Source organism: Acinonyx jubatus, chromosome A1 (assembly GCF_027475565.1).
Source record: "Acinonyx jubatus isolate Ajub_Pintada_27869175 chromosome A1, VMU_Ajub_asm_v1.0, whole genome shotgun sequence".
Classification (NCBI taxonomy): domain Eukaryota; kingdom Metazoa; phylum Chordata; class Mammalia; order Carnivora; family Felidae; genus Acinonyx; species Acinonyx jubatus.
In genome coordinates this window covers 133917507-133940318 of record NC_069380.1, presented here as the reverse complement: position 1 = coordinate 133940318, position 22812 = coordinate 133917507, and the positions used below count along the sequence as shown (strand labels likewise).

At 41.3% G+C, this 22812-nt stretch overlaps 1 long non-coding RNA gene across 1 annotated transcript in view; it reads left to right on the top strand.

Annotated features, from left to right (window-relative positions):
- The window catches only part of LOC113594125 (uncharacterized), a 498940-nt gene that overhangs the window by 135813 nt on the left and 340315 nt on the right, over positions 1 to 22812 (top strand). The window contains exon 4 of the long non-coding RNA XR_003414417.2: positions 6799 to 6937. This is a non-coding gene — a long non-coding RNA (uncharacterized LOC113594125). The remainder of the gene's footprint in view (positions 1 to 6798; positions 6938 to 22812) is intronic.

The window sequence follows — 22812 nt, the reverse complement described above, 5'->3', positions numbered from 1 at the left end:
AATTTTTCTCACATCACATCATGCTGACACTGACTCTTCTGCCTTCCTCTTCCACATTTAAGGACCTTTGTGGTTGCAATGTGCCCATACAGATAATCCAGGATAATATCCCTATTTTAAGGTCAACTGTTTAGCAAAATCAATTCTGTCTGTTTCCTTCATTCCCCTTTGCCACATAACATATTCACATGACCTGGGGATTAGGACATGGGCGTCTTTGCAAGGCCATTACTCTGCCTACCAAAGCTGGGAATGTTTTCTGTCAATGCTGTCTAATACAGTAGCCATTAGCCACATGTGGGTATTTAAATTTAATGAAGATAAATACAATTAAACATTCCGTTCCTCAGTCACATTAGCCACAATTCAAGTGCTCAATAGCCACATGTGGTTATTGTTTACCATAATGGACAGTGGTGCTCTAGAGAGGTAGGAAGTGCCAGATAATGAAAGCCCTGTGTTTCTCAACCTCTTTGATTAAAGCGCCCTTGAGAGTAAACAAGGCTGCTGCACTGATAACACCAGGAGATGTGGATAGCCCAGTGAGACCCGATTCGAACACCAACTTTCTTTAGAGATTCTTGCTAAAGAGATCCAGGTTTATTTTGTTTTAAAAAAAGTATATATCTTTCTCGGGTCCCTGGGTGGCTCAGTTGGTTGAGCTCATCTGACTTTGGTTCAGGTCATGAGCTCGCAGTTTGTGAGTTCCAGCCCTACATCTGGCTCGCTGCTGTCAGCACAGGGCTCCCTTTGGATCTTCTGTCCAGGCCCCCCCCCCCCGCCCCTCCCTGCTCACACTCTTTCTCAAAAATAAATAAAACATTTAGAAGAATTTAAAAAGTATATCTATTTCTAAATCTTCAAGTAACATTAGCATTCTGGAAAAGCCACCACATTTATTCTGGAACTCTCCTATTCCATTGGTCCATTGGCACACACTCTAGTAACATTTCGTATACAAATAGGGGAAAGCTCCATTGTAGAGATTTCTGGGTGGTGGAGGAACATGGTCAGGTTTGGACAGGCACCGCAGGGAGTAATGCAGAGGGGATGACTTTGACAGGAAGTAGATTAGAGGTAAGAAGACCAGCTAAGAGGCTGTGGGAGGACGATTACATAACCTTGCCCTCTTTAACTCAGGTGACTTTTGCGACTTGCTTTGGCCAGTGAAATGTGAGCCAAAGTGACGTATGTCACTTTGGGGCAGAAGCTTTAAAAGTCAGTTTCTGCTTCATGATACCCTTTCTTCTTTCTTTGATACCCTCTTCCCCAAGAACAATGTTTCAAATGCAGGTTACTCCATCGACCTGGAGCCCAGAATGAAGGCTGTGTAGAACAGAGCTGCGGCTGATCTGTGATGGGTATACGGTATAAGCAAGAAATTAACATATTTTTGTCATCCACTGATATTTTAGGATTATTTGTTATCATAGCAGAATTTAGCTTATTCTGACTGATACAGAGATGGTGGAAGTTATTCAGAGGCCTTAGGTGTATAAAATTTTTATGAAAACAGATGTTGACTTAAAAATGGTTATAGCTCATGGGTGTCATTAAGCTTTATTTATGTTGTTTGCTTGTCTCTATACAACAGCCATTCTCTTTTATATTTCAAGTTAAGGTTCTTTTTAGTATTTAGTTTATGCTTTTAGACAAATCAAATTATACAGAACCAAGATTATTTCATGAAAATACTCTCCACTTAGATTGAGTTGCAAGAACAGAGCATGGAAACAATTTAGTGGACACACAAGATTTTTCTGTTAACTAGAATTGTTGGAAATTGAGGAGATGGGTTTGAATCTTTCATATGACTTTCCTCTCTGGTTTCTTCCACTCAGTAGTCATTAGTTTGAGATTGCCCTTCCAACCCCACAGCCAAAAAATAGATATTGTTTGGTAGCTATTTTTATAAAGGGTTGAACACTAAAAGCAAGTTAATGGTTGGCTTGGATCTTTTTTTTCCTTTTCCTAATCAGTAATAAGTGATACTATTTGCTCCCTTAGAGCAATAAATAATGTTACTGTTATATCTGAAAAGTAAAATATGTTGTATTCCAGGGTCCAAAATTGGAACGTATGTCCCAAATGTAATCAGCTTGCTTCTGAAGGTGGGAACTTTAATAATCAGAAGAGACCCAGTAGCAGTATGGGAAAAAAAAAAAAAAAGCAAAGCATTGCCTACAGTAGTGATGTCATTTTTGTGTCCAACTTTGAGTCGTTTATATTATTGCACCTATTTGTGTATATAAATGAAGGGTTGGAATGAGAGTGGAGTTACTGGTGGGGGAGGATGACAAGTTTATTAAAATAGATGGCATCAGCCAGAGGGTTTATAATGACTTGCTTGAGGTCCACTGTTCACCTCAATGGGTTTCTGTTTCCTTTTTTTGTTTCCCTTAGTACAAAAATACCCCTTTGTTTCTCTTTCTTGGCCAAAAGTATGAATCTTAAAAAACAGAGAAGCCACAACTCGCATGCTTTTCACGGATCTTAATGCGGTGAGGGTTAAGGTGAGATGGAGGCACATGGGGTTGATGTGTAACCTCATCAGGACTCAGACTGCTGTCGACAGTTTCCCTCTAGTGACAGAATTCTTCCCCTGTCAAGGGGGACAAATGTCAGGGAGGAAGTTGCATGAGGTGGTATCTTTGTTCTTTCTTGACATTCTTAGGCCAGTTTTGGAAGAGGACAGAAAAACTTTCATACATTTCCAGAGGACTAAGCTGTATATATTCAATTTCATAAACCATGTATGTTTTTCTTTTGTTTGTTGGGGGATTCTTTTTTTTTTTTTTTTTTTTTTTTATTACTGATTCAATTTCTTTGCTGGTTATCGGTCTGTTCAAGTTTTCTATTTCTTCCTGTTTCAGTTTTGGTAGTTCATATGTTCCCAGGAATTTATCCGTTTCTTCCAGGTTGTCCAATTTGTTGGCATATAGTTTTTCATAAATAAACCATGTATCTTTGATGTGTATTATTATTTAGCCACTCTGCACTCAGCACTGAGAATAGGGTTGACATTTTTCCCCCAGCAAGGGAAGAATTTTGTCAGTGAAAGCTTTCCTATGCAATGAGCCCAGAAACTGCATAGTAGAGAGTGGAATGTCTTAAAGTAAATTGTTATAAAGTGAATCATAGTTCCTCCTAGGAGCTATAGTAAAATTACAGATTGTTTTTCTGACTGAAGGATTGATAGTAAATAAATCACAGATATGTAAATATATTGTAGAGGAGATATACAGGTGTAAACTTCAGTAATAATTTAAATGGTGAATTAATGAAGTAATAAAATGGGTATAAATCCACAAAGAAAGGCCAATGTAATGCAAGGTACACGTAGGACACAAGAAAACTCGTGTATCATAAATTTGACCTAAAATTAATGGTAGCTATAACACACATTGATTAAACATTAAATTACCCACAATTGTACTTGCCTCCTTAGGTGTGATTTACTTGCCTCCTCAGGAGTGATGCTCTGGGCCTTTAAAAGAGGCAATCCAATGAAGTTTTAACCGATGCTTTCTTTTTTGTTTCGGTAAATTTCCATGGCGAAGACAGGCACTATTGACCTTTATCACTGATCTTAAAATAGCGGGTGTCTCATAAATGAGTGTGATTGTTGATTATGGGGTTTCTTCTTTTAAAAGTTGTTTTCTAAAAAGAGGTCAATTGTTCCATTCACAACAGCATAAAAATATGAAGTACCTAGTGATAATCTTAACAAGAAATGCTTAGGTCTAATATGAAGAAAGCTCAAACGTTCCTAAGGGGAATAGAAAAATATTTCATTTCTTTGTAGGTGGTGGGGTTCAATGTCTTAAAGATATGAATCATGTGATTTTTTTCAAAGTAAGTTCAGGAGAATCCTAATTATTTTTCATATAAGATCTTTGGGGGACTTAAAAATAATTCTTCTGGGAGAAAAAAAATAGAGAATGGCCAAAATGTCTTTGACAAAGCATCATAATGAGAGAACACTTGTACTATCATGTATTAAAATGCATTACACTACTTCACACCCATTAGGATGTCTATTACCAAAACAGAAAGCAACAAGTCTTGGTGTGGATGTACAGGGATTAGAACCAGTGTGCTTTGCTGGTGGGAAGGTCAGATGGTGCGGCTGCTGTGGAAAACAGTATGACAGTTCCTCAAAAGTTAAACATAGAATTACCATTGGATCCAGCAAGTCCACTCCTGGGTACGTACACAAAATAATTGAAAGTAGGGATTCAAACAGATATTTGTACACCAGTGTTCAAGCAACATTATTCACAATGTCTAAAAAGTGGAAACAACCCAAATGCCCATCAATAGATGAATGGATAAACAAAATGTGGTATGTCCATCCAATGAAAGATTATTCAGCCTTGAAAAGGAATGAAATTCTGATACATGCCACAATATGGATGAGCCCTGAAGACATTATGCCAAGTGAAATCAGCTAGACATCCAAGGACAAATATTGTATGATTCCACTTATATGAGGTATCTAGAATAGTCAAATGAACAGAAGCAGAAAGTAGAATAGTGGTTGCCAGGGGCTTGAGGGAGAAGGAGTGGGGTGTCGGTGTTTAATGGGTACAGAGTTTCATTTTGGGAAGATGAAAAAGTTCCGGAGATGGATGGTGGTGATGGTTGTACAATATTGTATATGTATTTAATGCCACCGAACTATACACTTAAAGGTGGTTAAAATGCTAAGTTTCATGATGTTATGCCTATTTTACTACAATAAAAAATACCCCAAAACTGTAATACAAGGTTATAGTAGGTAAACTAGCAGAGCAATTGCTCAAGATTGGTGCTCAGTTCAACATAACCACATGCACAGTCAAGAAAGAAACTCTACTATGTTAATGAATCTAATATCTGATATAAGTAGCCATCAAAAATAAGTTGGAAAAAAAAGAATTACTTAATGAATACTGGAACGATTAGAGCACTAGTTTGGGTAAAAATAAGCTAAGCTCTCCTTATAATCTGAAATACCAGGTGGATCAGGGTGTTCAGTTAAAAAATGAAGCCATGAGAATATTGCTTTAATTTTAGATGGAGACCTTCTAAAAATAAAAACAATAGCATTACAAGGGAAAATTGGATAGGTTTTGTTCATAAAAATACTTCTGCATATAAAAAGTATCCTAAAAATCAAAAGGCCAAGTGATAACTAGGAAAAATAGTCATAGATGAAAGGTTTACTGACATTATCCTATACATAGTTCACGCAAAAATAGACAATTTTATGAAGGAAAAAATAAGGGTCGATACTGATGTATGACCTTGGTAGGAATCTAAGATTTGTAATTTTTTTGGCCTATCTATGATCAAAGCTATTAAAAATAATTCTTGTGTAGGAGGCTTGGGGGGCTGGACACTCATTCACAGCGGGTGAGGAACGCATTTGGGCATCCTTTCAGGAAAGCTACAGCTGGACTTTGTTGGTTGTGACAGAAATTAAACTTAAACCCGTTGAAACAAAAGAAGGATATTTTTGGGCTTATGCATCAAGAAGTTCAAGGAATGGGAATGGCTTTATGCAAAGTTGGGTCCGGTGTCTCTGTCTTGTCACTGTCTCTTTCCTTTGCTTGCCTCCACACGGCTGTATTGTTAGGCAGGTTCTCTCTACCAGGCGAAGAGATGGCTGCTGCTGACCCAACTTTACAGAGTCTTGCTGCTTGCAGTTCTAGAGAAAGGGAGAGAGTGAGAGTCAGCATCTCTCTCTCTCCTTGTAAAATAACAGCTTTATGGAGATACTCATATACTATTCCAATGCACCCATTTCAAGCACACAGTTAATGGATTTAAAATATATTCACAGAGATGTGCACCATCACCACAATCAAGTTTAGAGCATTTCCATCACTGCAAAAGAAAGCTCATACCAATTAGTATTCTTCATTCCCCTTCCCTTCCTGTGTCAACACCTCAGTCCTAGGCAACGGCTATGCTAGGCTACTTTCTGTCTTAGATTTGTGGGTGAGTGAGCATCTCTTTTTAAAGGATCTCCGGCACAAGTCCCAGGGAATCTCCAGTTAGCCTGGCTTGGGTTATGTGTCCACTCCTGAACCACTTCCTGGGTCAAGGGATGGGGTCCTCTTACTGGCCAGGCAAGGCCACCGTCTGAGCTCTGGAGCCAGGGAGCTGGATCAGCTGAGCCACATGTTTTGGGCTGGGTTACTATGGAATGGGAAGGGGTTCTCCAAAGGCAAGGGAGGCAGGAAGGTGAATGTGTGTCTATACTAAGGACAACTTAGCAGTATGTACCCCAAATCTTTAAAATACTTTTTTTTAGCAACTCCAGTTTTGGGACAGTATCCTAGAGGAAGGAGGAGAAACAAACTTTCGCTCCTGCTGCACCTGTTGCGCGTAGTGATGGGGTGGGAGGCAAAGAAGAAGGCAGGGAATAGCAGCGCCCTGCTGGTGGAGAAAAAGGGAGCCAGGACCACGCGGGGATGAGGGTGGAGCCCCTGCTTGAGCAGGGAGTACTTCCAAAATCCCCTCAGCTTCAGCTTCCCCCGAGGGCACCATGGCAGCATGACAGGTACACCTCGGCCACAGGGGTGTGTGATACTGTCTGGCTGAAGCACTGTGACTCTCACCCTGAGAAAGCAGGTTCTCCGGCAGCGCCCGGCACATGGGTGTGTGTGCTTTGCAATCCTGTCCCGCTCGCTTCTGTGTAGGTCAGACAGCAGGTGTGCCGGCTCGAACCAGACGTGATGCTGGAGACAGCTGAGCACCATAGACCTGCCTCGCCCATGCGTGTTACATCTTGCCTTTTAAACTTTGCAGGCCTGGAGTGAGGGGACGTTTGAATTCTCTTCAGTCAGAAAGACCCACTACACTGGCAGATCTCCCAAGAAGATCCCCTTCGGGCTGATAGACTGTCTTTTCACTGCGTTAAATCTGGCCTTTTAGAGCTAATCAGAAGGTGGGTAATTTTGTCCAGAAGTTGCCTGATGTTTTGTGAGGGAGGGGAAAGATCTCTCTCTAAAAGTCATATTATGTCTACAAATGTAGGGGCTAGTTTGGGGATGCCAAAGAAGTATACACATTGAGTCCCTAAGTGAACAAATGACGGTTACAGAATGCCTCTGGCCAGTCTGCGTGCGTTTGAGGTTCATGCTTGCTATCGGTTTGGATTGGGTTGTTAATTGTTGCCATTTGGGGCCTCAGCGGGATTTTAGAAATACAAAAAGTAAAGGCAGCTCTGGCATCCTGAGTGCGTCCCCTGAGATTCAAGTGGGAAAGTTTGTGGTAACCGTCCCAAAGCCTAGCCGTGACCTCATCGGAGGACGTTTGGGGTTTACTCCTGCTGCTTCGCTCTGTGTACCCCTGATGCCTTGCAGGCCCTCAGAGGCAATGGAAGCCCAAGGCTGGGGAGCTGGCATTTCTTTCTTTTCTTTTCTTTTTTTTTTTGGTGGGGGTGGGTGGGGAGCAGGCATTTCTAGGAAGCAGGATCAACTGTGGCTTGGCCACATTATTTGACTTTTTTCTAGGCAGGAACTCTGTTTCGGTCAGGACTGGAATACGCTGAACAGGTACAATTAGAAATCCTGTTAAGGTTGGAGTGATATAAATCAGGGGTGGTAAGAGAAGGATGTTGAAGAAAGAACAAAATTTGGATTGGCAGGGAGATTGGTGGGGGTGGTGAATAGCTCTACTTTTTAAGTCTCTGGATTTTATGATTTAATATTGGGGGAAGAACTGGCTTTTAACCACTTTTAAGATCTTTTTAAAAGTACTTTTTTCAGGGGTGTCTGGGTGGCTCAGTCGGTTGAGCGTCCTACTTCAGCTCAGGTCATGATCTCACAGTCCGTGAGTTTGAGCCCTGTGTCGGGCTCTGTGCTGACAGCCTGGAGCCTGGAGCCTGCTTCAGATTCTGTGTCTCCCTCTCTCTCTGCTCCTCCCCTGCTCATGCTCTGTCTCTCTCTGTCTCAAAAATAAATAAAAACTTAAAAAAAAAATTTTAAAATACTTTTTTCTACTGTTATTTTTGAGAGAGAGAGAGAGCACGGGCGAGCAGGGGAGAGGCAGAGGGAGACACAGAATCTGAAGCAGGCCCCAGGCTCCAAGCACAGAGCCCGATGTTGGGCCCGAACCCACAAACTATGAGATCATGACCTGACCTGGAGTGGGATGCTTAACTGACTGAGCCACTCAGTCTCCCCCACAACATTTAAGATCTGATGGCTGGTGGAGAAAAAGATGTTGGAGAGCAGAGTATTTTTGCTTAGCTATCTGGTGAGCTGTTGCTATAAGGGTTTGCATGACATGGGGCCATTTTTCCTCAGCACCGTCTCTGAGTTCCTGCACTGGAATCAGGTCTGCCTTTGTGGTGCGGTGGAAAGATGAACAGGATTTGATTTAGAGGTTCAAAACTTGTGTTTCAGCTCAGGTGTTTGCCAGAGCTCTGAATTGTCTGTAGCTTAAATTTCTCCTTACTGAGTGGAGGAATTTTCTCCAGGTGCTTCCTATATTCTTCTCCCTTGTTAATATGAACTGTTTTTAGACTTTTAGCTGATTTAAGTAGTTTTTTTTTACAGAAGTGACCTAAAAAGCCACGAGTTTCAGGGTTAAAATGATCCCCTGCTTTTCTCTGTTCTTTTCTTCCCAAGCCATTGAAATCGAATGTGCCAACTGCTGGTTGGTTGGAAGAGAAAGACGGTGTTGGGACATTAAAAAAATTTTTTTTTTCTTGTTTATTTATTTTTGAGAGAGAGAGAGAGTGCATGCACGTGTGAGCAAGTGGGGGAGGGGGGCAGAAAGAGAGGGAGATACAGAATCCGAAGCAGGCTCCAGGCTCTGAGCTGTCAGCACAGAGCCCCATGTGGGGGCTCATGAAGCCATGAACCGTGAGATCATGACCTAAGCCTAAGTGGGACGCTTAACCGACTGAGACACCCAGGTGCCCCGTGAAACATTTTAGATATCTTAAGTTTTGAAACTCTCCTTATTCTCCTATGTCCCAAATTGGATTTTAACAAAAATAATATGCCTCACACACTGCGTTGTAAAAGGTGTGTGATTCTATTTTGTGCTCTACTGTCTTCTGCAGTATTAAAGGGAAAGAAGAGGGGCACTGGGCTGGCTCAGTTGCTTGAGCATGTGACTCTTGGTCTCAAGGTTGTGAGTTCAAGCCCTACGTTGTGTGTAGAAATTACTTAAAATCTTCAAAAAAAAAAAAAAGGCAAAGAAGAGTTGATATGTATCATTCTACCTTGTTTTTGAAGCCAGGGTAGTTGTTTAATTTTGATACCAGGAGTGCTAAGTGGAATGTGAATCTGGTTACTTTGGAAATGCAGGAACTCAAAGGAATGGGCTCTAAAATAAAAATGTGGGGGCGCCTGGGTGGCTCAGTCGGTTAAGCGTCTGACTTCGGCTCAGGTCATGATCTCACAGTCCATGAGTTCGAGCCCCGCGTCGGGCTCTGTGCTGACAGCTCAGAACCTGGAGCCCGTTTTGGATTCTGTGTCTCCCTCTCTCTCTGCCCCTCCCCTGTTCATGTTCTGTCTCCCTCTGTCTTAAAAATAAATAAACGTTAAAATTTTTTTTTAAAAATGTGGACCAATTCTTAGGAAGACAAAAGATAACAAAAAGAAAATTCTATAATCATACTGAATCCATAAAATGGGGAGAGAAAGGAAAAAAAGAGATTGTGATGCCAGTGATTACAAAGATGAAAATGATGTTACCCGCGGCTAGTCTATTTTGGGCTGGGGGAGGGGTGACAAGGGGTGGAGTTGAGTGGGGTGGGAGAGGTGGTAATCTGGGGATCTCTTCTGAGGTGGAAGAGGAAGGTCACGGAAACGAGCTTGACCCTGGGCCAGTGATGGCTGCAAAGGGTTCTCTCTGTTCCTGAAGATATCTTGGTTGCCTTTGGGATGGAGGCTGTGGGGTGCAGTGGGGAGTGGTCTACTTCCCTCTCTGGTGAGTTAACACAAGCACATAAACTCTGAGGAAATTTCTTTCAGTTCCTTCCTCTAGGTCTACGATGATAGAACATGCAGCATGTGAAGTTCTAGTGGGGTGAGGGTGCAACGTGAGGGGCCACAGCCTGCGTTCAGATGACTCATCTCTGTGTTCTTTACACCAGCAAGGGCCTCCTTGAGCAGACCTTTGGCATGCTTTCATGTGGGGGTTCCTTTGGCTGATAGAGTGTTCAGGTCAGACCCTTCTCTTTCCTCCTTTCTTCCAGAAGTCTCCTTCTCTCCTTGTCCTCCCTCTTCTTATGCTTCAGACATCCTAATTCCTTCATCAGAGATAGAAACCCCAGCTAGTCTCTCCCTGGCCTTTCTTTTGCTGGGGAGGAGAAGGTAGAAACTCCAAGATCTGGGTGTGAGGGAGAGAGAGGATGACAGGTGGTGGTGACTTCAGGGACAGCTTACCATTTTTATACCCTTTTATGCTTTTATTTTATATTGCCTTTAGATACCTAAAAAAAAAAAAAAAAATCTGATTTGACACAGTGAGAGTTAATCTTCTCATTGGATCTCCTTAAAGAGTCTTATCACCTGTTAGCAAGCATAGATCTTGGTTGTTATGCCAAAAGGAAGAAAAAAAGAAAGAAAAAGAAACAAGAAAGAAAGAAAAAAGGCCCCTTCTTGTTGCCCTTGAGATACTTGATCAAACTTGCTTTTACTTACTTTGGTTTTGGAAGCCCACACCCACCTGCTCTTTCCTGGGCCCTGATTCTTTTTTTAGTTGCAGCTGGTAAGTAGACGTGTAGTCCTGCAGTAATACTGGAAGTAACAGTATTGATGCTGTCACTGATGTGACAGAGATGACAGCTTTTGTCCAAGGGGAATCTGCACGTGTCTGGGTTTGTCTATTAAATTGGTAGGGCAGGATGGCCAAAATACTGTATACAAGGATTAGGATTCTTTGGGAAAGGAATTCTTCAGGAAGGAAGGAAGAGCAAGACACCAGAAGTTTGACCTTACTAAGCAATCTTAGATCCCAAAAGGGGATGATAGTTTGTGCCTCTAATTAAACATTCCCTCCTTAGAGTTCTTAGATCATCCTGTCTTACTACCCCTCCCCTGTCTCTCTTGTATTCCTCCAGCCTTTAAAAGCTTTCATTATGGTGTTTATTACCATCGAAAATGATCTGTCTCATTGCTTTGTTCGCTTATTTATCATCTTTCTCCTCCTTGAATAGGAAGGAAGTTTCATGATACAAGCGATTTTTCCTTTTTTACTTCTACCCTAGCCCCTGTGCCCAGAACAGAGCTTACCACAGCCTAGGTGTGCAATGAGAGAAGGGGTATTGTACAGTGAAGAAGCTGTCTCTGATTCTTCCCCAAGCCAACCTCGTGGACATAAGTGTATATCCTAGGCAGAGGGAAGTCTGTGAGTAAAAATGGGAAGACTCATTTCATAAAATGAGGTGAAACACTGGAATGTATGGAACACCTTAACAGATGCCAGCCCTAATTCTAAATCATGGTTATGGCCCACAGCCCATTTCTCTCTTTGCTCTCTGGAATCTCCAAATCCATCAGCTGAAGGCAGCATGAAAACCACCTGAAATGTGTCCCAATGTGGGGAGCCTTAGGCCTTGACGTTCATGCCTTTGAGGCATCTGGGATGATAGTATTTGGGAATCTCAATCCTCTGGCCAGAGGTACATAAATCATGTTTGGGACTTCATGGCCTCTTGTCTCATTCTTAGATGTTGACCATAAATCAGAGAGAATGACATTGTCTCCCTGTTGTCCTCTGGGTGGCTCTTGGGGCAAAAGTATTATGTAGTCAGACACACTACATTAAAAGGAGTAGGGTAGAATTAGAATTTGATGTTAGATGGGTGATGATTTGAATGCCAGTTCTTTCATTTGAGAAGTGCTCAAGGTATTAATTTTTCTAAGCCCCAATTTTATCATTTTTTCAATGGAGATAATAGAGCCTGCAGTAAATTTGCAGTAATTTCTCACAGCCTGGGGTTTTGTCCATGATCTTGTTCCTCATGCTTCTACAGGAAATGGCTGCTAGTTAAAGACTCAGGGTAGCAACTGATGGAAAGCAGTGGGTCTGTCAGCTAGTGCAAATGAGGACTAGAATCTTTTATTCAAGCACAATGAGATCATCTTCCTGTCCTACTCAGCACCAAGACAAAGCCTGGGGATTTCCATCTGAATTCCCAAGGGCCCCTCAGTTATCCTTTTATTATTCCTTCTGTCCTCTAAGTGTCCACTTAGTGATTATTCAATTTGGTTTCGTGTCAGGGCAGGAGTGGTGTTATATTCATCTTTGTATCCTTAGCACAGAGCATGGAACTTGACATGCAGGGGACAGTTATTGCCTGTTGAACTCAATGGATCTGGCTGTCCTTGGCCCTTAGGGCTCACTCTTAGGGCTGGGTTGTCTTCCCATTACAACAAGTTTGGATTACTTCTCTCCTTCCCAATCTCCTATGTCTGATCTTGGGTACCATCTCAATAAAGGGAGAGCTCTAGATGCCATGATTTCTTCCCTCTCAACTCCTTGTTTATGCTGTTAGACACTTCGCTTTCCTCCCGACATATTTTTTTTTTATGGAATTACATGTAAAATTTGAAGACATTTAAAGAGTAATCACTCACCCTATTCATGAATATACTGCATAGATCCCTTTTTAGAAATCTGACAAATTTATTGTCTGCAGAGAAGACCTAAATGCCTTCATTTTCCCAATTTGTTTTTTTAAAAAAAATTTTTTTAACATTTATTTATTTTTGAGACAGAGAGAAAACATGAACAGGGGAGGGTCAGAGAAAGAGGGAGACACAGAATCTGAAACAGGCTCCAGGCTCTGAGCTGTCAGCACAGAGCCCAACGTGGGGCTCGAACCCACAGACCGCGAGATCATGACCTGAGCCAAAGTCGGATGCTTAACCGACTGAGCCACCCAGGCGCCCCTCATTTTCCCAATTTATAAGCATTGCTTGGGTCTTTAGGGTTTTGGGGTGTATACCTAAACTTTTATTTCAATCTTTCTATGTGCTTATGATAGCAAGTTTTCCCTGTTTGGAGATCAGTAGCAGTTAAGTATGTATGGGCCAGATAGGGATTCAGTTGTCTGTCTTAAGATCGCCTAATACTAACCTGTGCTAGAGTTCGTTCGTGTGAAAACTGCATTAGTGTTGTGCTTTCAAACTGATGTTCTCGAAGAACAGTGCTGTTATATAACCTGGACCTTTGGTTCATGGAGAAGCCAAGTAATAGTGATTGTTTTGCTACTTTCAAGGAAAAGTAAATCAATGAGCAGAATATTTTCTGAATTAAAAAACTTCTTGCATTTGATTATGTTGCTTCACTGGCAGTGAGGGCCGGCTGGTGAGTAAACTATGAATAGCTAGAGTAAAAAAACACGTACCTGAAAAATAATCCCTTAAAATTTACATGTGTTATTGTTTCTCGAATGCAGAGACAGAAGATATAAAATGTATTTATAGCTATATTTTACTGGTGTTAAAATTGTTTATAAATTGTGTGGCAGAATTAAATGTATCAACATTTTATGATATTTTGCCATAACTCTATTACAGTTTTCCCTGTGAATAAATTTGAGGATTATTGCAATCATAGTTGAGTGCTCAGTATGAATTTTTATCCGGTGAATTTCCTGTAAAAGTGGTCTGAGTGCTCACTATATGGCAGACATGGTTGTAGATTTGGGTATATGTAGTGTGATGTGACTAAGAATCTCCTTAACGAACTGATGATATTGATTACGCTTTCTTTCGAGCAGATGATGGGAATTAATCTACATTTTATGTTGTTTATGTTAATGGCGAAAGATCAAGCAGTTCAAACCAATCAATGGTCCTGGCTGTGTTTACAGATACCTAGAGATGCTTTTGGGGGGTGGGATTTGAGAGGATAGCAGTCAACTCAACTAGCCTCTCTTCCTCTGGCTTTGCGGCCTTGTTCTGTGGCCAGAACTCACTGCCCTTCTCTGAGTCTAGAGACCCAGATTCATTGAAAAGCTTTGCTGTCAATGATGTGACCTTGGGAAAATGCCTAGTCTTACCATAAGTTCCTTTATCTGTATAGTAAGAGGTAGATCTTAAGGGTCTCTTCTAGCTCTTAAGCTGTACAGGGTGACTTTTACTGTCTAAAAGGCTGCTAACATAGTTGTAGGAAGCTGGAGGTGAAGTCTCTGTTGCTATTATCACAGTTTTAGGGCCAACGAACCAGGGATACCTAAATCACTTACCACCTCTCTCCTCAGTTTTCTAGCTGAGGGAACTGTTTAAGAACAGTAGCTAAGTGGGTCTCAAAATCCTGCTGTGTTATAGGTGACCAATGAATACTGCGCTCGAAAGCATGGCTCTGGTAGAAGCTAAGTTGGAGGATCCACCTATGGCCTGAAGACTTACAAGAGGTTTCTGCTTCCTCCTTGAATTTAAGATGGCCATCACCAGGGTGCCTGGGTGGCTCAATAGGTTAAGCGTTCGTCTCTTGATTTTGGCTCAGGTCATGATCTCACAGTTTGTGAACTTGAGCCCTGCGTCGGGCTCTGCACTGACAGCCTGGCAACCTGGAGCCTGCTTGGGATTCTCTCTCATTCTCTCTCTGGCCCTCTCCTGCTTGGTTCTCTCTCTCTCCCAAAACAAATAAGTAGACTTAAAAAAAAAAAAAAAAAGATGGCCATCACCTCTGTCAAGCAGGCCCTGACCTAGCTACTTGTCAGGGAAGAAGGGGCCAAATAGAAAGAGAAAATCTCTTCAGATAGGCCTGGACCTGCAATAAGGAGAGAGCCTAGGTCATGTTCCCAGAAGCAGATGCTGAGGCTAGGATACAGGTGCAAGTGATTGCTTCTGGAAATGCCCTGGGTAGGGAGTGGGAGGGATACTTAAAGGGAGTGGGCAGAGAGAGCAGGGAAGGTGAGACCAAGCATGGATACCATTCCAGAACTGCCAGATGCTGTGGGCGGCTCTGAGTATAACTGATACCTCAGAATCAGTTTCACCAGAGTTGAGGAACATGGGCTTTCACATTCCTGCACATCCAGTCACTGGTTTGGAGCCACTTCAGGGTGGGGTGAGGGTGGGACATGAACTCCTGAGAGCCCATGGCTCCAAGTACATCCAGGTGAAGTGGCTCCTCATTAGTTCACTGAAGAAGGTTGCAGACTCAGTCATTGGGAGCGAAGCCGCAATGTGGCTCCCCACATTAGTTTCACGCCAAGTGAAACATCACAGGGCCCTGATCTTCCACTGTTTGTGAAACACCCCCAGTGATGGCTCTGAACTCTGACCTCTACAGAGGGGAGGGAAACGCCCCTTCTCCGATAGCCATCTCTCCCTTCCTCAGAGAGTGGTTGTTAGTATAAAGTATAAAGTATATAGTCCTAACTAATGTATGCTATTGTGAATAAGTGATTTGCCTCTGTTACATAATTTTGGCAGAGCAGAGGTCAGATTTTGTGCCTAGAAGTTTAAGGATGTTTTCCTTGGATTATCTGATCTCTTTGTAATTAGCCCAGGTCTTTGTAAACTAGGATAAGGAAAATAAACCTTGTAGTGGTTATTTTATGATTTAATTCTATAGCTCCTTCCGCACCCGCCCCCCGACTCCTGACGCACCCAAGACTGAGTAGTCTCTCAGAAGCTTTAGGTTTCATTGCTTATGGTGTAATAGTTTTGCCAGAATATAAACAGCTGTGTTTTTTTTTTTTTTTTCTTACTAACTCTGGCACCATGTGATTTGGGACTGTTGAGCATAAGAACCAACACTATCCCATGGACTGGGTGACCAAGGCAGAAGATCGCTGGTTTATGACTGGTGCGGGGGTGGGGTCGTTAGTGACACTGGAATATATGACACAGGGACCACATTTCCTGAGCAAAACATTAGATCATATGGCCTAATGGTATAAGGACAGTTGCATTAAATATTTGAAATTGGAAGTAACCTAGTAACCTAGGGATATAATCATATATAACCCCCTTAAGATGGTATTGCTAAGCTTTTTTTTTTTTTCCTAAACTAAACCCTATAGCAAGAAACATTTAGAAGAGACAGGCTGGTATGATGTTAAGATCATAGACTCTAGGGCCAGATTACCCAGATCCAAATCCTGTCTCTGTCACTTGCTAGCTGGGCCATCATGGGTGTGTTACTGAAATTCTGAGTCTTAGTTCATTCAACTATAAACTGGGATAAGAAATAGTTCCATCTCATCGGATGATCTTGATGATTAAATGAGTTAATGCACGTAAATGCCCCTGGCATATTGGCCCACAGTGAGCATTATATGAGTGTTTGCTAATAATAACTTTGTATTTGACCCAGTATGCATATACTTCCACACATAATATCTGAAGCAGATATTGATTAGTGAATATACTTTGATTTTTTCTATTTTATAATATTCTACTTTATTTCATTAAAAACATGTAATTTGCCATCTCTAACAGGTTATGAATTACACTTTTAGCAATAGCATCTTATAGACAGGTGTCAGCATTCCTAAAAGCAGCAATGCTATGAAATAGGGCACTTGGTTCATATGTTTATGATATGCTTTACTTTTCTTCCTTTGATAAATTAGTTTACTCTCAAGACTTCTAGAATCAAAGAAAGAGGGAGGCTAAGGCTTAAGCACTTGGCTTGGAACTTTGGTATTTGAGAGCTTAAAAGTGATGAGACTCAAATATTGGAACTTTGGGTAATTCTGGGGGACTTGAGAGGAGAGGAAGAAAGTTGAGACTTTCCAGGATTCCTGCTGTGTCCCTTGAACTCCTGCTCTCAGAAAGTACGGTTAATAATATCACTCTCTAGCCCCTCTGTCTCCTGTCCTTTCCTGAGGAAATACGTTGTTGGCTGGACCTCCGTGAGTTGAAATAGCAGATAAATGAAGACCTTGTTCCTGTCCCCACCCTGCCCCCCAGGTAAATCATCTAAGTGCAAATAAATGCCTTTGCGTTTTTTAGGCTGGAAGATTTGTTTCCAAATGGGAAAAAGGTTATGCTTTCATTTGTGAAATGTCTTTCTTCTCTCCTTCTGTTGATTATAAGTGCATCTAGAAGTGAGGTGAGGCCTATAAACCGAATTCATAAACAGTGCAAATCCATAATAAAATTATATGCATCTTTAAAAATGGCTTCCCTTCCTATAATTGCCCTGATGCAATGCTGTAAACTTCTGACTTGAGATATTAAATGGGTAAAAAGGAAACCATGCCACACTAATTCAGATGTGTTGGACTGATTAAAAATGAATTTCTAATGAGGAGGTATGTCAGTAAAATCACAATTAAAATAGTACTTCAAGTGATCAGTACTTGCTTTTATTTTCTATTTTGTGGCACAGTATTTCCCAGAAGGTTATGACTGCATATGGCAGAGATGGAAAATGGAGATGTGAAAATGAGGTCATGTCCAAGTGGGTGAGAGGCGCTCACCATCAGCAGCCAAGCCAAATCTGCTTCCTATGCAAATGATGGCCCAGGGGCTGGCAGGAGAGCCATTAAGGTCTTTGTTAAGTCCTGACTCACCGCCATCTGCTCTCAAGTCTCACTGTCCTAAATGGGCAATGTTGTAACATCTGGGGTAGAGATTTTCTTCAGTACATTCTGATTTCAGATGGTCAGACAGGTTCTGTCTGATTCAAGTATGGTTTAATGCTTATTCATTTTTCAATCACTTGCACCCCACCCCTTCTTTTTATACCATTTTAAAAAGTTTAGCCTAATAAATTCAGTTTATTTTTCAATGGAAAAGGAGAATGGTTGGGACGGTTGTTGTCAGAACTGAGGTAGGGGTTAGTATACAATTTCTATTCCTTCTTGTTTCTATCGTGAATCTAGAGATTCTCTTGGGATCCCTTGCACATTCATTCACTCATTGTTGGTTTATTTAACAAATATTTATTGGGCATCTATTTATGTGCCAGAGATTGTGATAGGACTGTGGATCATTGGTGAACAGAATCAAAGAGGCATCGGCCCCTATGAGGATATTTTCAGTGGGGATAATGGAAAATGCAATTATGTTTTGTTTTTCCAGAACTATGGAGAAATGGAACAAGTCATCTGGGAGAGAAATTTGGTAGAGTTGAAGTCCCTGTTAGGGTAATAGCAGGCTTGTTTTAGATGGGTTGGTCAGGAAGGCTATAGGTCAGGTTGCTAAAAGTCAATTAATTGAAAATCAATTTGCTGAAAGCTAATTCATTGCATGGCCAAATTCGCTGAAGGACTAACTCACCGAGATTATTTATGTCATCTATACTATTTAGTTTTGCTTTTTATTTTGACTTTCTACCAACATTTTGAGGACTTTTCAACTGTTTTTTTCCTAGTCAGGCTCGAGAGGTTGGGGAGTGGTGAGGACCACAATAAAAATACATTCATTAGGATATATTCTTGAATAGGAAGGATTGTTGTAAATATATTTTTCACTAAGTTATAATTATTCATAAAGATAATACATTTATATGAACTCTTTACATTTAAGAATATATGTAAGAAGGCACTATTTATAAGGAATATATTCATAAAAACAATATTTTCATTCAGTATATTCAGGTAACAACATAATTATGAGGAGAATATATTCATAAGAATACATTCAGTTTTTTTTCTGCCTCACCTCCTTGCTGTTACTGTTGGAGACTGAGGGACAGAATTAGAGGCAGAGAGGGGGAAACTGAGGAACAGATAGAAAGGAACTTAGGTTTCCAGCTCAAGTTCTAGGGAGCTGGGGAAGAGACAATCAAAATATTTCCTAAAATGATACAATGAAAGCAAATTGAAAACCAATCAATGAAACCAGAAAGTTAAAAGACTTAACCTTAGGCAAACTGATCATTTAGGGAAGGGGTCATTCAAGTAACTGGTTATTTGGGGGATTAGTAGATTGTCTGATTTATCATCTCAAACTGGGATGCTTTTGAGAGTGAAAGGGGTACTATTAATAATCATGCAGGGACAGTAGGTATAAATTAAAACTGTCCTGGGCAAACTGAGTGAGATGTAAGGTCATCCTGCTTCCCTGTTTCCTGGTCCAAACTGGTCTCTGGGGCCTGTGTTTGAGTAAGGTTGGGCATGCACAAACCTGAGGAATAGTCTGGATCTGCTCGGTTTTGCAATATGGCTACATGGCTGGATTTGAGATTGAATATGTGGATTGTTTCTCCGCATGAATACCATCTTCTGTTTGAAAGATCTAAAGCTGTAGGGTATTAGGATAAGTTTTAAGGAGAGCTGTGATTTCTTGGATGGCATCCATGGCAGTTATTACCTTTCAGTGGATGACTTCCAATTCTAGATCTCTAGGCCAAGCTCCAAACTCAAATTTCCAAACATAAGCTAGACATCTCCTGCAGGCACCTCGAATCTAACATGTCCCAAATCGAACTCCTAGGAAGAAAGTGTAGAGAGATTAAAAACAAGACCTTTGAGAAGGCTTTCTCACTGTCATTTTTTTGTGCAATGCTTAATTATATTCTTTTAAAACTTTTTTAATGTTTATTTTTGAGAGAGAGCACGAGAGAGCGTGCACACAAGCAGGGGAGGGGCAGAGAGAGAGAGGGAGAGAGAGAATTCAGAAGCAGGCTCCAGGCTCTGAGCTGTCAGTGCAGAACCCAACACGAGGCTGGAACCCATGAACTGGGAGATCATGACCTGGGCCAAAGTCTGACGCCCAACCGAGCCAGCCAGGTGCCCCTGTGTGTCAGGCATTCTTACAGGTGCTGTGATTATAGCAGTAAGTGAAACAAACAAAAGTCTCTGCTCCAATAGACCAAATATCCTAGTTGAAGGGAGAGAGAGGAGGCAGAGAAATGAGTAACATTTGCAAGAGGTCAGACAGTCATAGATGCTACGGAGAGGGAGAGGGCAGAAGTGGGACGACCAAGATTGATGGCGGAAGGGTTTGCTTTTCGGTCACACACATAAATGGGGATGAGCCACGAGGCGCTGAACGATGAGCTTGGGTCCTGGGCTTCTTTTCTTTTCTTTTTTTAAATTGTGGCAAATACACACAACATAAAACCTACCATTTTCAAGTGAACAGTTCAGCATGTTAAGTACAATCACAGTGTTTTCCAACCAATCTCCAAAACTCTTCTCGCCTTGTAAAACTGAAAGTCTCTCTCCATTAAACAACTCCCATATCTCCATCTTCCCAGGGGACCAGCCTTCTACTTTTCACCTCTATGAATCTGACTTCTCTAGGTAGTGGAATCATACAATATTTGTCCAATTCTGGGCTTCTCGTGGTGATTAATAGGAAGTGCAATCAAGTACATGATGAGATTAATCCTGAGGGTCTCAAGATAAAAAGTGGCAAAGCTGTGAGCCTGAGTGGAGAGCCGACTGAGGGGGTCTTCCAGGAGTACACAGAATTCCAGGACCCCTCATTACTCCTTCCCCTGTGGTGTTTCCTGGAGCACTCACAGCTCCTGGACTCTCTCTCAGATGCCACAGATGGAAGTGTGGAAAGACAGAGGATCATCTTCTTCTCAGAAGCAGGCGGAACTCTTGGGCTCTTTCTTGACCAACTGGAAATACAGCTGTGGAAGGGCCAGCAAAGACCCCCCATAGTGCCCAGCACAAGGAGCGCATCCTCCATAGTGCTTATAGAGCACTTGGTTCGATGTGCTGGGAAATAATGCTGTACCAGAAGGCGGATCAGGTTCAAGTCCAGGTTCCTACACTAGATTTTTTTAAGTCCTGAGGCAGATCCCTCATATTTTTGCCTCATATTCCATTATAATAACAACATAAATAATGCATAGACTTAAAAATAATGCATAGGGGTGCCTGGGTGGCTCAGTCAGTTAAGCGTCCGACGTCAGGTCATATCATGATCTCAAGATCTCTGAGTACGAGTCTTGCGTTGGGCTCTGTGATGACAGCTTGGAGCCTGGAGACTACTTCAGATTCTGTGTCTCCCTCTCTCTCTCTCTCTCTCTCTCTCTCTCTCTCTCTCTCTCTCTCTCTGTCCCTCCCCTGCTTGCCCTCTTTCTCTGTCTCTCAAAAATAAATAAAATGTGAAAAAAAAAAGAGTGCCTGACACACAGTAGGTGCTCAGTACATACTTGACTGTCTGCGGACTGGGGACTTTTGTGTGGATCCACACAGGGGAGCGGGCAACTTATTAGGGACAGAGCAAAAGAAAGGTCTAGAAAAGCATAGCAGCCCCACCACAAACTCTCCTTCTCACATAATTAGTCATTGCCACAGAAGATATCTTTGTGTGACATGTTTCATTACAAAAAAAAAATAGAATTAACTATTTCAAAGAGTTTGTTTTGAAGCACAGCTGGGGAAGTGTGAGGGAGTGCTTTTCTGTTTTATGAACCAACCCATTTATTGCCGCCTGGAGTATTGCCTTTTGGGGCTGCAGGGTGCCCCTCTGCCACCCCATTTTTTATTTAGTGACACTGTTTCGTGGCTGGTTTCCACCTTCATTTTTCACTAAAAACATATTATAGAATCTTTTTTTTCCATTCACCCCCTTGAACTATCACTCACTTGTCTCGTGCACGTTCTAATGCTTCAAAAATTGCTGCAATCATAGGTAATCCAAAGAATTCTCCCTTATTAACAGCACAGCCAGGTGCTAATCAGAAGTCTTCATTTGCCCGACACCATTCACAGCCTGTGAGTGGTGATTTGTCCGTAACTTGCCATCTTCCTTTTTCTCTGCGTTGTTTTTCACTCTGAATTCATTTGTTTTTTCCACCACTTTTAGGATCTTTTCCTTTGAGGCTTTCTTGCTGCATCTACACACACGTGTTTGGACTATTTTGTGTGACTTGACTGTCCACTTAATTATCTGGTCAGTTCCATCAAAAACATTAAATCCTTTTTTTTTTTTTGACAACATTGAACTATTTGATCAATTTGATGAAGGAGCTCAGTCCAAATGGTTTTAACAGCCGTCAATGGTGACTTGCCTTGTGTCTCAGAGAAATTTACCTTTTCTCCAAACTTTATTTTTTTTCCCTTCAATGCCTTCTCTTTCTGTTAGTTTTAAAGTGATCTCAGAGCTCCTTTTGAGGTATGGGCTTTTCCTGAATACCTGAGCAGCTATTTGCCCCAGATTACATTATAGACTCTAATTGCTTGAGGGGACAGCAAGAGTTTTCTTATTTCTACATCTCTGCCTGGTAGAAATGAATGTGGTAAAACAAAACAAAAAAGTGTGTGTCTATTTATATATGCTATACACATGTAAGTTCATAAAACTTAAGGCTTTTTTTTTTCTAGCCCTTGAACTCCAGGTGTTTTGCTATAATCAAATTTGGGTTGATGGTCCCGTTAAAATGGTTACCAAATGTACTGTTGGTCAATTTTTTCTCGCTTTCTTTTTTAAAAACCGGGTATAAATGGAACTAAGAAACATTTCCTAATCTTTCTCCAACCCCCATTCTTCTCTGGCTTTTATATTAGTTATCAGTAATTATAAGTCACAGTGTGGTATCACTTCAGAGTTCGAATTTGAAAATTATGGAAATCCTTCACTTGACCTCAAACCAGCGATGGAGGTGTTCATAACCAGTTTTTACTTCTGCTTCTTACACCTTCCCTCTCCCACCCCCACTTCCTGCTTCCCATGTAGAGACACAGATATACAAAATGCATGCCACATAGATATTTTCTTGGCATTTCCAAGTGCTTCTTTCATATAGAAAGTATGTGTTATATACTGTATGATACATCATATCCTGGTAATACCTCAGGCTGTTGGCATGGATTGGCATAAAGTGTTTGGATGATTGTTGTTTTGGATAACTTGATTTAAGTAACAAAGTTTTTTGTATGAAATGGAAAATTTCTAAAATAGAATCTCTATATCCTAGCAATTGGAG